General features: G+C 38.6%; 1 protein-coding gene across 1 annotated transcript in view; it reads left to right on the top strand.

Annotated features, from left to right (window-relative positions):
* The window catches only part of Lrp6 (LDL receptor related protein 6), a 136,392-nt gene that overhangs the window by 77,338 nt on the left and 47,574 nt on the right, over window positions 1–11,480 (top strand).

Below are 11,480 nucleotides of genomic sequence, written 5' to 3'. Positions count from 1 at the left end.
ACTCAGAAATCCACCTGCCTCTGCCTCTTGAGTGCTGGGATTAAAGGCATATGCCACCACTGCCTGGCTTGGAAATCAGTTATTAATTATATAGTTTGCCTGAGTAATTCAGGTTTAAACAGATTTGGTCACACAGTAACTCTTATCTGAGGAAAGAGCCTAGTAACTGGAAATGTCTAATTCTAAGCATGATTATTTTCAGTAGTGATATAAAATTATGTAGCATAATTAACACACTGTAATTCTCTTCATGATAAGAACATGTGTGTATACTCAGATGTAGATTGTCTTGGACTAGGTTTCACTGCCCAGAGTTTTAAGCAGCTGTATGGTATCCCTTAATTTTGCCTACTGTGTCCAGAGCATTTCTTTGTACTTGTCATTAGGCTATATTTTCTGGGCTGGTGTGGACTCTTGACCTCTAGTAATCCTCCTGACTCAGCCTTCTGAGTGCAGTATTCCCTCTCCTACCCTCTCTCTCAGCTTATTCTACTTTTGAAAATGACAGTTTACTGCAGTTACACTTTTGTATCTTAGGAAGTTGTATCAAAGATAAGATATACTTCTCTAAATCCTGATTACACCTTTCTTAATATATAAGCTTTTAGTGATCTACTTTATTTTGGATCTTGACTGGAATATTTAAACTAAATGACTAATTCATTTAGAGCAGAAGTTCTCAACCTTCCTAATGCTGTGACCCTTGAATACTTCCTCATGATGTGGTACTTATTATGTATCATAATGTAAATATCTGATATGCAGGATAAATATATGACCTCCAATGGGATTGGGACCCACAGGTTGGGACCCACTGATTTAGAGCATAATTGAAGTGTACATTGTAGAACCTTGTAGCAGCGCCATTCTAGCTATTCTGCTGTCATGTGTTTTTTCGACATGTCTAGTCATGCAAAGTTACATAGGAGCAGTTTTGGTAGTTGACTGGCAGCATTCCAAGGTTTCATGGGTAAGTCTGTCTTGACATTTAATTAGCTGAAGAAGCTGCTGAAAAACTGGATGTGATGTCTGTAGGAAGTTTGCCATTACCTAGTCTTTGTGCACATTGTATTATGGTTAGCCCACATCTATTGCCTGTTGTAGCCTATATTCTCAGTGTGGTTAACAGGATTTGGGGATGCTTCAGAATGTTAAACCTCATACCAGAGTGTGGTGGTAGCTGCTGAACCACTGCAGACCCTAGTTCAGATTTGGAGTTAGATTTTAGAAATGACAGAAGTATAATTTTTCAGTTTAGCTAATTAAACTAGTCTGAGGTAATACAGTGAAACACTCTCAAGGGTTGCCAGATATAATTAATGATGGCTTAGTTTTTTAACGCAAACAATAAAAGGTCCAGCCTATATTGTTTGCTCCCAGGGTCCGTGGAAGAGTCTACCAACCAGCTGAGGATTCTAATCTGAGGGATATCAAATGAATCTAAGCACACTGAGTTTGTTAGACCATTCACTTTATTCTTCTCAGCCAATTCTATCTACACAGTTTCTTTTCTGTTCTCATACTTAGCTCTTCTCGGTCCCTCCTGCTCTCGGTCCCTCCTGCTCTCGGTCCCTTCTGCTGTTCTCTCGTCTCTATCTAGTTCTTTCTATCTCTGTCCTCATCTTAGTTCCTCTAAATCAATTTTCTCTTGCTGTTCTCTCATATCTATCTAGGTCTTTTCCATCTTCTCTCCTCTTTGTTCCCCCAAGCATGATATATATATTTATCTACATTCATTAACAGCTTGTTAGTAAAAACTGCAAAATAAACTCTCAGGGACAAGTATTCTGATAAGAGTCACACTTAGCGAAGACTTAGCTTAATTGGTAATTGACAACAGCTGTAGGTTGTAAAAAGTTCTGGCCATCTCTTAAAGGGATAGCTGAAAAGATTACAGGGAAAGAAACCAATGGGAGATTTAAGGAAAAGGCAAAGAATATGTGTACTATTTTATGTGATTAATAATATCCAGATATGGTTAGTCAGTTAACAGCCTTTTTCTCTTAGTCACCTGAATCTCAGGACCTATGTATAATTAATCTACTGAGCCTAAAATTTTGCATTAAAAACTGGTGTAGAAAGTTAATTGTTATTTGAATCAGAGTGGGGAGGGGCCGGTGGAGGAAGCTGAGGGCAACACAGGTGCTATTGTTCTCTTGAAGGACTAAGATATACCACGGCCAGACACCTGCACTATCACTTCTGGTTCACTGTAATTCTTCTGAAGAGTTTTGATCTAACAAGGCCAGGCACCTGCAATTCCACTCTGTGAAAGTTCTATGAAGACACTTTGTCTGGCCAGTATTTACCTTGTCAGTGACTAAGGATGGAGAGCAAGACCTCTAAGTGTCTAAAGTCCACATGGAACAATAGATCTAGCATGAAGCATATTTTAGTATGTTTCTATTTATAAAAATTGTATAGTTAAATAAGAAACCATCTTCTAGACTCTCCATAATTATGTGTGCCCATAAGATTGAGATGCAATCATGAGAGTATATGTACACATAACATGGAGATGCATGGTAAATGGGGAGAATCATAGCTGTTATTGCACAAGAAGTTTACAACAAGAGACAGACACTTCATTCAAAAGTCAGTAATTCCATAACGCCTTGTGTGATGGTTTCCTCTAACAGCACCCTTAGTTCTGATAGGTTGACCTTCTGAACTCTAGTTGTCATTGCTGTATACTCCATGGACTTTTGCTACCAGTGACTCTCAATAGTTTTTAAAGTATAAAAGTTATCTTTTGGGATCACCTAATTTTTTTTTCATTTGTTCTAGATTCAGATACAGATGAGCTGAGCTTTTACCATGATTTGCTTTATTTTAAAATGTAAAGGGCTTAAAATTATATGTATAAGTCTAATAATCTGTCCAGAACTGTTCTTTGTTTGTTCTTAGAACTTGGTAGTGATTTTCCTGGAGACCAAGCAGCATGCCTCTTCTACCTACCCCAAGGCAGCATGGCTCATCTGAGATCACTGTTTGCTAATAGTAATGTCACCTCTGCAGAAGAAAATGGGTGTCAGTAGTCATCAGACCTGACACAGGGAAACAGATCATTCTGTCGTTTTAGTTCTTACAGTCAGGCTTGGTTTAAGCTGTTCATCTTTGAATCTCTTCAGAGGATCCTTTTAATTGCTCTCTGCTTCATATTAACAACAAAAGCTAAGCGCATTTATTCCTCACAGCAATTATCATTATTGTTATTATTCAGGAGCCCTTGGACTTGTTCCTTATCTTCCTCCCTTCATTTTTCTCATTATAGAGAATTTTAGGCATATAGAAAGCAGAATAAAGATAATCATGAACCACCCAGCTGTCCATACTTGGCTCATCCAGAATGCTGCACAGCTCAAGGAAAGAGTTCTATTATTAATGTTACTGTACTGTTATGACTGTTTTGAGATTAGAAGAAATAGAACAGTTAGGCCTTTTTGTTACTCTTACACACATCAGATAGTGTTTTGAAATGTAAACTTGTAAATGAGATGTAAGAAGAAAGATTTTAAAGTGTATTTTTTGTCATACCCTCAATCCCAGACTGAAGACAACAGGCACAGGAAAGGGCAGGATTATAAATTTAAAATGGAGAAGACTAAATTCTTTGAATGCTGTATAGTCACCTCATTGAAATTTGAATCCCACATGGTCCAGCATGTAGCCACTAGCTAGATGTGCGGATGTAGCATTTACAGGTTGGCTTGTCTGAGTTGACCTGTGTAAAATACAGAGTAAGAGACCTAGAATGAAAACAAAAATATCTTAAAACCCAATTAACAAGCTTAATATTTATTACATTGAGAGAAAACATTGACCATGTTAGATTAAGTATATAGTTTTGTATCTGTTCGTTTTTTACTTTTTAAAATGTGGTTACCATTGGTTTGGAATTGAAAGATGGGTATGGTGGCATACATTTAAAATCACAGTAGTCTGAGACAGGAGAATTCGAAGTTTGAGGCCAGGGCTGTGTGGGCTACATAGGGAGAGATTGTTTCAGAATACCATATAAAAAATTAGAGAAGTTGAAGCTGTGTTGTGGTGGCGCACGACTTTAATCCTAGCACTTGGAAGGCAGAGCCAGGCGGATCTCTGTGAGTTTGAGGCCAGCCTGGTCTACAGAGCTCTTTCCAGGACAGCTAGGGCTGTTACTCAGAGAAACTCTGTCTCGAAAAAACAAACAAACAGCCAGGCGGTGGTGGCACACGCCTTTAATCCCAGCACTCGGGAGGCAGAGCCAGGCGGATCTCTGTGAGTTCGAGGCCAGCCTGGGCTACCAAGTGAGTTCCAGGACAGGCGCAAAGCTACACAGAGAAACCCTGTCTCGAAAAACCAAAAAAAAAAGAAAGAAAAAACAAACAAACAAACAAACAAAAATTAGAGGAGTTGAAGTTGCCACTCACTTGTCTCATGCTTGTGAATTGTATTTCTCTTGAACAACATTGTTTTAGACCTGATTCTGTTGTAAAAATTACCACAGGTGAGAATAGGGAGACTGAGGAATTAAGAGGGAAAATATGAACACAGTTATGTTAAAATATTTAACACATCTTAGTTACGTTGACTAACTTGAAGTAAACATTACTTGTTATGTCTTGTGTGGTTCATTCCTCCCCCTGTACTCCCCAAAAATCCTTTTAGCTTTTCTTAAAATAAAAAGAACATCTTTTTCTTATTCTTTGGCAATTTCATACATATATACAGTGTATCTTTAACATATCATTCCCAGTTTTCCCCTCCCAACCCCCCTACACATACCTTAACATCGCTTCTTCCTACCTTCATGTCCTCTCTTTTTTAAAATCCCACTGAGTCCCTTAGTGCTGCCTGCTAGAGTGTTGAATGACCTTGTTGGCTTGATATTGTGTAGATGAACATAGCTCTTAGCTTCCTAGAATAAGAGATTGGGGGCTAGTTGGAAGGAGTGCTCCTGAGAGCAAAGCCATCCAAGCTAGCTGTGGGCATTCCAGGAACTTGAATTTCTGTTAGCGTTCTAAAGATCTTCTTAAAACTTTAATTATTGTTACTGTTTCACCAGATGTTTGTTTGTTTTTTTAAATATAAGAAACAACAAACCCTTCCCCTTTAAAAACATGTGATTTCTTGGCGTTTCTTACTCCTGAGACCATTGCCAGAACTTAGAGTATGTCTGACATAAGGTCTGATCTGTTTTGTTGAGGATCTCTGTACCTGCATTTCTAAGACTCATAAAGCATTGAAGGCTTAGTAGGGTGTTTTTGGTTACTGGTCTTTGCCTTGCTTTGTGGGGGGAGATGCTGGTTTTGTTATTGTTGCTGTTATTTTGTTTTGGTTTCTTGTTGTTTTGTTTTGGTTTCTTGTTTTGGGGAGAAAAAAGTATGATCTGGCAATGAAGTAGAGATGTCATGTGAAGTATATTGCTAAGGTTTCTAAATATCAAAAAAGGTGAAATAATTAGAGCTGGCAGCTGGTCCCAAGGCAGTTGGATAGGAGATTTATTTATTATTTCTCTAACTTTTATTACCAGTGTCAAAGAAATGGAATGTATTTTGGTAGCCATAATTCTGTATCTAAAATTAGGTAATTTTAGCATAGAGTGGACAATGATCAGTAAGGGTTCCTAAAATATAGCTTTGTTACATCATTCTCCTTAAAGGACTTTCCAAGCATTGTTTCTATAGTTGCTTTTATCCTAGCATTTAATACATGTGCAGTGAAGCCTGTTGCTGTTTCCCGAGTTCCTGTGTGAGTTCTTTCTGCTTCAGTGAAAGCATCTCTTTTGGAATTCGTCAGATGACATACTAAGTGCATTCTTGACCATGTGGCTTTAGCATATGTTAATTCTTTTCTTCTAGAACTACCTTATCTTTTTCAAAATTCTAATTCTTCAAGATGAATTCCAGCTACTGCTTGCTGAAGGTTTTCCCTGTTCTCTGTAGTCAACAAAGAGGGATATACTTAAGGGTTTGACTGTAAATACAGCTCACCTCTTTGACTAGGCTTGTATTACCTTAGGTGGGAGAAGCCTTGTTCTCATTTACCATGGTGTTCATCATGCCTTTGGTGATGATTTTGGGTGAATTAGCTGTACTTATTAATGTGTAATTTAGGGTGAGATGGGTAGAAAAGTCACAGTAGACTGTAGATGTAATTCTGAACGGTTTTATTAAATAAGAAACACAGAGCCAAATGCAGAGTTAGAAGCCCAGCGATCAAGCAGCAGCCAAGAGCTAAGACTGCCTTCTTAACCCTTGCTGTCCCTGTGGTCCTTCCCCTGAGAAAAGAGACCTACTTCCTGTGTGTCTGTATTTTTATTGACTTTCTGTTCTGCCTTCTCATTGGTTGTAAACCCAACCACATGATCTCCTCGTCACTGCCTGACTATACAGACCTCCAGGTCTCTATGGTTGTTATTGAGATTAAAGGTGTGTGTCTCCATGCTGGCTGTGTCCTTGAACACACAGACTTTGCCTGTCATGTGATCGGATTAAGGGCGTGTGCTACCACTGCCAGACTTCTGCTAAATGGCTTGCTATTAGCTCTGACCCCCAGGCAACTTTATTTATTAACATACAAATAAAATCACATTTCAGCACAAATAAAATATCACCATAGTAGACCCCACCAAATTGGCAAAGTGCTCCCTTTGTGTCCTAATCTAGTTTTACTAAGTAGCAAAAGTAAATAGGACTGAAGTTAGGAAGTAGGAATAAAGCTGCAGCCTTACAGTTGTTCACTGGCTGTCAGGACATCATAGGCCTGTATTAGTTTTATCCTTTAACAGTGTGGTTATTTGGGTCTTATTTCTACACACTCTTTTATATTTATGTACTTATTTTTATTTTATAGCACTATATTTTGATAATTCATTTTATCTGTTATACTTAGGTATTAAAACATTTCAGTAAAATAAATTTTAACCAGTAGGAACTAACATTTACCAAACACCTACTTTGCATTTGACACTGTTACAGATTTAACATTATTTTAATTAGTTTTTTGACTAATCAGTGTTAGTAGTGGTTCACTTGCTATCTAGTGAGTGGTAGAGAATCTGAACCTAGTTAAACTGTTTCTGTTACTATTATTTGCTATCACTTGAGATTTAAATAAAAAGAGCAGAGGACTTGAAAAGAGGGTAGTTATTAAGTAGAAGATGCAGAATTATACAAGCTAAAAAAGTCATTTTGAATTATGGTTTAAATTTTTTTTATTTGTGATTTTTAGTTTTATTCTTAACCTGTTATCCAGATTCGTACCTAATCATTCAATTTTTTAAAAATATTATTTTTATTTTATGTGTATGAATATTTTGCCTGCCTGCATCACGTGCATGCCTGGTGTCTACAGAGGCATCAGATTCCCTGGACTGGGAGTTACAGAGGGTTGTGAGCTGCCTGCCTTATTGGTGCTGGGAATAGAACCCGAATCTACTGAATGAGCAGCCAGTGTTCTTAACCACTGAGCCATCTCTCCAGGCCCCAGTCATTCAGTTTTTAAATTAAAAATTTTATTTTTATTTTGTGTGTAGGGTTGCTGGTGTATGTGGGTCCATATGGAGGCCAGAAGTCAAATCTCATTCTCAGATGTTGTCCTTTATATCTTTTGAGACAGGAACCCTTAGGAGCTCATAGAGTAGACTAGGCTGCCTGACAAGAAAGCCCCAAGAATCTGCTGTTCCCACCTTTCCAGCATTGGGATTGTGAGCATGTGCCACCATACCGTGCTTTTGTGTGGGTCTGGGGAGCAGACAGGTCTGTGCTTACGCAACAAGCGCTTCGTTGACTGAGCCGTCACCCAGCCCTCTGCCGTCTTGATTTAAGTTGTTCATTCATTCATTCACTCAAATGAACAAGCAGAAATGATACAGGGTGATAAAGCTCAGAGAGAAGAATTGGTAGGCCCTTTAGTATTTTTGAAGTAGAAATATAAATTTTGTTTTACAGTATTTGGTATTAGACATCTTGTTTGTACTTTTAGACCAGCAAATTCATTTTAATAGGATGGATAACTTTGAATGTAATCAACAAATTAGTGTAATTTATTAAATGTAGTATAGTGCAAGATAATTGATTTAAGATAACAATAAAACTAGTCATAAAGTTAAAGCAGACTTGTTTTAGTACACCTTAAGTTTATAAGAAGGTTTGATAATAAAGAATATTTAGTACTTTGTGTAGGGTGCTCTCTGATGAGATGATGAACATCTCTTAGTGGAGAACACAGTTTACTTTCTCATATATGACTTAGATGAGATGGTAGTGCATTTTACTAAAGAGGGAGGTAGAAATACTGCCATAGAAACTAACCAGAAAGCCATGTTTGCCAACATATTTCTATAATTCTAGCACTTTGGAGGCTGAGTCAGGATGCTGGAGGGTTCCAGACCCTCTTTGGCTGTGTAACAAGAGCCTCTGACCAAACAGATGTACAAAGACCCTAATCAGACCTTGGACTAGAACTTACTGATTCTCTCTCTCCCTCGTGTGTGTGTGTGTGTGTGTGTGTGTGTGTGTGTGTGTGTGTGTGTGTGTGTGTGCATTTGGAAATCAGAGGTCAGTGCCAGAGATGTCTTCCTCAGTGGCTTTTTGAGATAGTGTTTCTCACTGAGCTCGAACCTCACTGAGTAGGTGAGGGCTCAAGGATCTGCCTGCCTCTGCCTCCCCAGCACTGGGAGTATTAAGCCGTGCCTGGCTTATTGTGTGGGTGCTAGGGATACACCTCACGTCTTTAGGCTTTTGTGACAGGCATTTTATTGGCTGAGCCTCCTCTCCAGCCCTAGAACTTAGATTTGTAAGTTTTCTACATAAAGTTAAAAGAAGAAATTGGGTTGACTCAGGATCTTTGAATTATATTAATCTTGAAAAATGTGAAGCTACAGTTTGGGGGTGGGGAAAGGAACCAGTGAAATAAACAAAAACGAAAAGCAACTTCACTATAAAAAAAAATAGAATCAGATTTTGCTGACTAAGCTTGGTAGAGCTTCAGTGGGTATTTAAGAATACTGAATATTAAAAAGGAATGGAAAGCTCATAGGAACTGAGGAAAGCAGGAGAGGAGTTGGAGGCCATTTTTAGTAGTTTATCTGAGTTATAGTTTGGAATCCATTTCAGCAATTAAAGGAATTAATGATAGGAGGAGGAGGAGACTGTTGTCACAGATCATATGGAGATCAACAAAGTAAGAACAGCTGGTTAACAGTGGATGTGCAGAATCATTCCGTTTGTATACACTCTTTCTGAGATGCTATGTGAAAGCACAGGGGAACTCCTGGGAAGTACTAGGAGGAAAGTCTTGGAATGTGTGATGGAGCTTAGAGTGCTTGCCTGGGACACCTGAAACCCTGATTCCAACTCCAATATGGGGTGGAGTAAAAGTCAGATAATCTCCTTAATTAAGATAGGGACATAATGGGGCTGGATAGATGGCTAGCAGTTAAGTACATTTGCTCTTCTTCTAAAGGAGCCAAGTTCAGTTCCCAGCACCCACACCAGCAAGCTCACAAGGATCTGTGACTCCACCTCCAGGGGCTCTGACGCCTTTGTCCCCCTTGAGTACCTGCACTAATGTGTACATGCCCACATGCAGATACAAACACTTACACATAATAAAAATAAATCTTAACAAGATAGGGACACAGTACAGAGTTTTAAGTAAGCTTCTCCTGCTTAAGACACCTTTCCAATTTGGATATCTAGTAAAGGAAAGATTCTTCACGCCAAAATTGAAAGTAGTCAGAGAATAGGGCCAGGAATAGAAAGGGTTGGAGAATGTGTCCATTCTCCTGGCCCAGTGTGTCTTGCCAAGGATTTAAAATTTTAGGGGCGGGGCAGGAAACAGCATTTGTGGTTCAAGGAGTAACACCGCAGGAATGAGAGTGAGAGCACTTCTCCTGTCTGCTGTCAGAGATGGGCTTGAGAGCTCTGCACAGGCCATTCTAGCAATGCCCACAATCCCGTTTTAGAATTCTGGTCACTGATACTTTTAAGGTGTATTTAGGCTGGGAATGGTACCACATTCCTGTTACCCCAGCACTAGGGGGGCTCGCAGCAGGAAAATCTCGAGTTAGTGATCATTCTGGGCCATATTGTATGTTCTATTTCAGAAAAAGAACACTAAATAAAATGTGAATTCTAACCCTTTGTATTACAAACTACTTCTAAGAGCCTGGGTAAATTGTAAGAGCTGGAGAGTGGAGAGGAAGGTTTATAGACAGGATAATAGCAGCCACAGTAATTATTTATTTTTTCCTTTATTCACAGTTATATTCTTCCTATATGCGACTTCTTTATGCTCTCTAGTCCTCTCAAGTAGGCAGTTACTATTTTTTCTTTTTTAATGAACACACATTTTGTAGTAGGAGAAATCAAGAGTTTAAAAGTAAACACTTTAATGATTAAGACTTAAAAGAGTACAAATTGTTTGTTAAAAGCCAGGCATACAAACAGGGTAGTTTCTCTTGCTTTGCCTTATTTGTGATAAAAGTATTCAGTTTATTGTGTTCTTAGTTTAAAACCACTTACCATTTACTGAACTATTTGCTCGGTGCTTGAATAGTGACTGCAGAAGGACTCAGAGGCCCTGCTAGAGCACACATTCAAGTTAGACACAGGAAGAAATACCCGACTCCTTTTCACTGGCTACCCTTTTACCTTCACACACTCTTTGATATTATACCTAAAATAGAAAGGTGGCTCAGCAGTTAAAAAGCACTTGTTGCTCTTGTAGAGAACCAGAGTTGGATTTTCTAACATTGGGCAGGTTACAGCTACTAGTGACTTGAGTTCTAAAGTATCCTACACCCTCTTCTGGTCTCCATTGGCACCTGCATGCATCTGCGCTTACATACATGCTCATATATACATGTAGACACAGACATATTTAAAAAATAAAAATAATTTAAAATGTTACTTACACATAAATATGATCTAAGAATGATCTATTGAAAGAAAATGTGAATAATACAAGAAGTTTCAGCTTTTTCCCCCCCAATTAGATGTAACTTCAATAAGTGTTTCATGAAGAACTTGGAATAGTGTCTAGGTTTTGATCTTCAGAAAATGTTGTTTACTGTTACATACAGTTGCCTAATAGTCCCATTATATCTGATAGAGATAAAGATGAATATAGTCTCTTCCACTAGATATACATCAAATATTATTGAAACTTGCAAGTGATAGTACAAGGATACAGCAGTTTTGTTTGATCAGTTTCCAAGCGCTAGATTTCTTTGATGGAAGTTCAGCAAATATATGTGAACTTGGAGAGAAGATAACATGTGGTTGCCCGTACAGACAGTCGCGGTGCTGACTTACCTGGAACACCCCACCCCCTCACCTTTCCTGTCTCCGTGTCCTTTGCCAGCCTCTGAGCTGTTAGGTAGTCTGAGATTGACCTTGAACCTCTGATCTTCTTCCTGTCTCCACCATGTCCCCCCTTTTTTTTTTTTTAGTGCTGGGGACTAAACTTGGGGCTTTCTGTGTGCTTACACC

This window comes from Peromyscus californicus, unplaced genomic scaffold, assembly GCF_007827085.1.
Source record: "Peromyscus californicus insignis strain IS unplaced genomic scaffold, ASM782708v3 Scaffold_6__1_contigs__length_162567912, whole genome shotgun sequence".
Classification (NCBI taxonomy): Eukaryota; Metazoa; Chordata; class Mammalia; order Rodentia; family Cricetidae; genus Peromyscus; species Peromyscus californicus.
The sequence above is the reverse complement of the archived record's forward strand: the minus strand, read 5'-3'. Positions and strand labels throughout refer to the sequence as shown.